This window comes from Rhipicephalus sanguineus, chromosome 10 (assembly GCF_013339695.2).
Source record: "Rhipicephalus sanguineus isolate Rsan-2018 chromosome 10, BIME_Rsan_1.4, whole genome shotgun sequence".
Classification (NCBI taxonomy): Eukaryota; Metazoa; Arthropoda; class Arachnida; order Ixodida; family Ixodidae; genus Rhipicephalus; species Rhipicephalus sanguineus.
In genome coordinates this window covers 94,662,107-94,668,350 of record NC_051185.1, presented here as the reverse complement: position 1 = coordinate 94,668,350, position 6,244 = coordinate 94,662,107, and positions in this window count along the sequence as shown.

Genomic DNA, 6,244 nt, shown 5'->3' with positions numbered 1-6,244 from the left:
TGCTATGTATAGTTTACAACACGTAATAGGCAGGAATTGGCGTACCAGGGTGGGGGTTCAACCCCCCCTCAATTAATTGTTAGATTTAGCATGTGTAAATATGCACGCACGAACATACACATAAAGAGCGGTTGAACCCCTCCCCGAAAAGAATTTCTGGCTGCGGCCCTGCAGGCAGTGCAACTCGTCTTCTGGCCCAATGGCTTAGCCCAACTCGAAGGAGTTTTTCAGTAAAAATATAAACCAATTGACCCTCTGCTTTTCATAAAACGAAGGCCAGTTTGCTCCATCTCAGGTTGCAAGTTTTCCCAGATTGATACAAATCATTGGACAAATTTCCCCACCACGTACCCTCCATAAATGGATTCCTGGTAACGAAAAAAGTGTGACAGAAATCGCAACTTGGTGGCTCGCTAGCCCAAATAATGAAATAGTCGATGCGAAGCAACCGTCATTGCGAACGTCATTGCGCATGCATTGTTAATTCCTTGCGTAAACACTTTCTGCAATGGAGGTTCACTGAGCGCGCCCACGTGCTGTGGTGCTATTCATCTGCATGCTTAGCCTCACGTCCGTGCAAATGCGCATGCCTTTAATGGCTTTTTGAAAGCATTAGGTATAGCATTTAATGTTAAAGATTCATTCTCTCTGAATTGGCAAAAATGTTTGTTACAGTCAGGCATTAGCCTCCTTTCCTGTCTCTTTAGAGCTTTACAGAAGTGCTTACTGTTATAACAGACTTTTCTATTTCTTTCGGTAATTGCAGTTTTTTATTTATTTCAGCGATGTATGTCTGCAGTCTCTCTGGCACCACCAAGACGACTGTGCCACGTTTCATGATGTATGCCGCACTGCACAAAAACATGAATCTATTCTGCATGAAGTGCCCATTGGAACAGCACAGAAAAGTGTTCCGAGAGTTCCTTCTCTGAGCTAGTGCTACGAGATACCAAGGACGAAATTAGGACTGTGGAGAAGGCGAAGAGTCCAAAAGGATTTATATGGTTTTGTGTCATGGAAGCCCTAAGGTGTCATAGTGCCCTAAGGTGGTGCTGCATCTCGAGCTACCAGAATGTAAGAGAATAATTTGACAGTGGCCTGCTCCCCAAATTGTTCGCTGCTTTAATTTACCTTCTATTATTGAGAGAATTTATTTATTTACTTTTATTTTATATCACATCTACAATCTCTGTAGTTCAATAAAATATTGCCTAACTTTTTAATTGTCTTCGTATGCTTGTTTGAACTCCAGGGTACAGGAGTTTTAATGACTACTTATCGCATAATTAACTTCATAACTTTTATTATTGCAGGCAAGTACAAGTGAAGATAACGTCGGAGACGTGCCGTGCTCCCCTTTCATCATTGCCAAAGGTATTGTTATGGATATTTGCAATATATTGCTGAATATTTCTAAACAGGAAATATTTTGTTCCAGGAGAGAACTTTCTGACTGCCGGGGTATTTACCCTCTGTATTGATACCCATGCTTTGGTCGAATCCACCACACGGTGCCAGGCATTCAAGTTGACGCTCTTTACACACTTCGCCTTTACTATTGAATACCGCAAGGAGGTGAGCCTAACCCTGGTGTTCACACAAAGGTAAGACTTAATATGATTTTTCTGAGTTTTTCAACAAGATTCATGCGCCTAACTTAGAAAAAGCCACATTAGATAGTACAAAAGTAGAGAAGTACTGGGGAATTTCCAATATCTGATACTACACTCCCATTTGGCTAACTCAATGAGGGTTCTGATGGAGGGTATGACTAAATGGAAATGTTCAGCTTAAGTGTAAAACTGTCTACGGGAATCCTGAGTGGTCATGAAAGATTTTAAGTAATAACGTTAGTATATGGAATGGTTGACGTCTGAAGTAATTTTAAACATTGTTTAATGAGGATTTCGAAGGGGCACCAAGTAACACGACAATTTTCGTTATATTAAATAAGAGCTAGCACTTTCTTATGCAGTTCTGCTGCCGGAGCAAGGTGTGTGTCCGGGCTAGTTGGTATACCATAATTGTGAGCACAACGCAGAAAGAGAGACACAATAAACAAAGGGCCGACGAGGATTGGTGCAATCAAGCGAGAATTCCCTGTCAGCAAAATAGGCACAGATTGCATCAGCAACACGTCAACAAGTTTATTTGGCATCTATAGCTGCACACGACTTTTTCATACCTCTTATTGTTTGCAATGGAGAACATGTGCACGCATGCGCTTCAGGATGAGTATGTTCTTTTCCTGATTGTCTGGGGCAATACCATAAAATCTGGGGTGAAAACTGTGCCCGTGGTGTCCCATCGTCCACTTTGTCCGGGTCTATCGCGCTACAATGGTTTCAGTGCAATGTTTAGCAGATCTAAATTGTGAAACCCATAGTGCCTACCATGCAATCATGCGCGTGCACTTAAAATATCGGATAGTTCGGCGGTGTTCTCTGGTCCCAGGAAGCACATGCATTGTTTAATAACACCTTTGTTTTGTTTAATAGCATGGTAGCTTTGTTTCGACTTTGGGCTATGCGCGCACAATGCCACAAAGCTCATACATGGTGGAAGCTTTTGAAGGTGAGGACCTTCAGCGGCACTCCACAAGTTCACATAAAACTCGCTTCTTACATTCCCACGGACAAACCATCAGTTGCCGACCAATTTTTTGGCGACAAAATGATAATCACGTGGGTGTGGTGATGTTGCTCGCGGAGGTACGTAATAAGGGATGGGTTCAGAAAACGTTTCGGCTTAATACACGGGGTCTTGGGCCGCGGTCTCATTGTGAACGATGAACCTAATGACAGAAATTGTGGCTTTTACTCTTGTGCAAAATAGGTACTGGATTTGCGCATTCATCAAGAAAAAGAAAATGCATTGATATAATAGTCATTTGTTCATTTTTTTGATACTCTCGATAATTGGGCATTCGGTTAATTCAGACGTTTTTTCCGGACCCGTGAAATGCGAATTAATGAGCTTTTATTGTATCTGGGTGAGTGTTTAAAAGCACGTGAACCTTGCTCTGTGAGGAGCATTCTTTCCTTTAAAGTCCTTAAACTGCAATAAATGACATTGTATGAGCCATAATTCAATATTATAGAAATGAATCTCCATCTGGATCATGAGGTTTTTTTAACTGATTCCACACACACCTTAAAGTGGCAATGCGAGGGTTTCTTGAGCGCTCTACCAACATAATCAATGTTGTGCTCAGTGTGGTCCATTATGTTCAGCATAGTCATACAGCCTGGTGCACCTAAAAATATCATTATTCGTTTTTAGGGCAGCCGCAGCAGTCAACCCTGACAGAGGGAGCAAGGTCGAGAAGTCAAGGAAGCAGCGCCACCTCACACCACAAATGACCAACTTAATCAAAGCTCTGCGAGTCTATGAATGCTAAGTGTTACAACGAAAAATTTGCAGTGTCATTATGAATAGTATTTACTCGAATCTAAGCCGACGTTTTCTTTTTTCAAAAAAACGATGTGCGAAAGTGTGTGTGTGGGGGGGCCTAGATTCGAGTACAATGATTAAGTTTTTTGTTTTCTGGCCTTGCGAATTTCGCGGGTCGGCTTATAATCAGGTACGGCCTAGATTCGAGTAAATACGGTATATGTACACAATTTCCAAACCATTTTGAATGTACGGGGACAACATGTACGCAGTTTTCATTATTTTGAAGCTGTTTACATGCAGCATTTCCTGTGCTTGAATAAAGATTCGTTTCTTTTATTATGAAAGGAGAATCTACTGAAACGTGGCTGTTTTTATTGCGTTATTTACTAGAGTGCTGGAGGCAACACCTTGCTGGTGTAGCTCCAAGAAGTTCACAATGTCCGCTCGGTGCTCGGCTGCTTACCCGAAAGTCACGGGTGCGACCCCGGCCACGGCGCTCGCATTTCGACGGAGGCGAAATGGTAGAGGCCCATGTACTGTGCGATGTCAGTGTACGTTAGAAATACCAGATTGTCGAAATTTCCGAAGCTCTCCAATACGATGTGCCTCATAATCATATCGTGCTTTTGGCTTGTAAAACCCCAGGTATTATTTAAAAAAATTGGAATATATTTGGATTATGCAAACGCTATATATTAGTATTTTTGCCATTGCATTTGGCTAAACAAAACATTTTTGCGTATCGCTTGTACAAGTGACATAACTAATTTTTAGTACTGAGGAATGCTTTTCTAAGAAATATATATAAGTTCCTCTTTATGCATAAAAAATTTGTTCCAGAATTAAAATGCAGTAATGAAATAGCAGGAGGGCAGTAAAAGAAAACACAACCTTTGTGACTCGATATCCGAACTTGTACTTATTGACAACGTTTCTGTAAACGATAACAGACAGTATTAGCGAAATAACAGATAAATGAGAACAGAAAACAGTTTTTTTTCAGTGTCTGAAAACTGAAACGCGTTTTTAAACATAAAATTTCTGTACTGTAAAAGTGAAAGTAACAGTGAAATAACAGAAAGAAGGCAAACAGAAAACCAAGTTTTTCTGTAACACAAAACTGAACATTGTGTTTATGCAGTAAAAGTCTGTAAAGTAAAACGGAAAAAATCTGTTAAAACACAGAAAACTTCAAAATAGAAAACATAGCTTTATAGAAATTTTGTGGCATGAGAGCTGCCAGACAATTTCTGTTTTTTTTTCACAAAATATTTTTTACAGTGTACGGTATGGCGTACATATATGCAAACAGTAGAATACAAAATGCTGGGTAAAAATTCTTCGATTATTTCTTTAAATGTTATGGCTGCTAACCATTACAGTGCGTGGAGTTCCAAAGTGGGTTCATAAAGAGCCGTAAAACTGCTTTTAGAGTAGAGATGGCGCGTGCGTACAAAGCTTGATATTCTGAGTGTGATTGTGCGTGTGTGCAGACGCTAACGGTCCGTTCATGCCTCAACGTGCGTTGCTGTGATGCTTCCTTACCATGAAAATTAATTTCATAAAGAAATCAGCGGTCATTTGGCGTAAGATGCCATTTCGTTTTTTTTTAACTCACGTAATATATGCTTTTGCAGTAGAATCAACATTTTGAAATGCGAACGCACATATAAACAGAGTAGGCGTAAACCTCTCGCTAACTGTAGTCCACTAGAGATTGTACGGTTACTAAATTGGTCGTGCGGCTACCAGTAATTTAATGAGCACTTTGTCTGTTAGTGCTCATTAATATTGTGTATAACAAAGAAAAACGAGCATTAAAATTTCCACTTCTTACCAGTAATATAGTAACGGAACAACCATTGGAGTTAGCACTGTTCACTTACTAACCAGGCAGCGAATTTAACAAACATTCACTATACTACCTTCCGTAAATAAGACATTAGCGCTTGCTGTGACAAGTAGGTGATTGGTATTGGGTCATTCCAAGTGAAACGTCCCAGCCCAAAATTCGACCACCAGCGATGCTATTGAAAAAAAGTTGAGCTAGAAGGTATTTATGTGAGAGTGATTTTAGTAGAGTATTTTCGTTCAGAAAAATTATCTGGTCACGTGACGGCCTTTTGAAAATTCCGGCGAGGTGGAAAAGTTTGGTGGGAATATATTACGCGTGCTCACCCTTGAAACTAGGTACAATGGCACATTGTGTTTTAAACCATTCTATTGTCATTTTTCTTTCACGTGACGTCACAAGAAAAACCATATATTAATTTTCCGGCTTAAATAGGCTTAGCAAAGAAGCAAGAAAACGTGCAAATTCAGACAATTTTCGTAAAACCGGCGGCAATGTTTCAGCCGCAAAAATTTTATAGCTGTTTTACCAGTCAACGTAGTATCTGCTAAAAATATTTTTAACCTTTGTAAGCTAGCGTTTATTGAGATAAATGCTTGCAAAGTTGACAAAAAATGACTTTTTGGGGAGATTCACTCGTAAATTAAGCATTGAGGCCCTCGTGATAAAAATATGTGAAAGGGTTCTTTATATGCTCCAACGTCTTCTCTTGTGATGTGGAAATTTTTATTCCTGTAAATTTTGTTTAAAGCGAAAAAATAATTTTTGATGTCCACAACCAATGTCACTGGTAGGCGCTGGCAAACAGAATCGTTTTCCGTGATTTTAGGTAAATAATTGCGATTGATACTTGGTTAGTTCTGTAGCTCATATTATTTAAGACCTTGTTAGCTTATTTGCACTGGTTTTTGAGCATTGTCAGCCTTGTTTTAGGTATGTATATATAGACCATGAGGCATCAGACAGTAGATGGACGACAAGCCGAGCCCCTAAAGG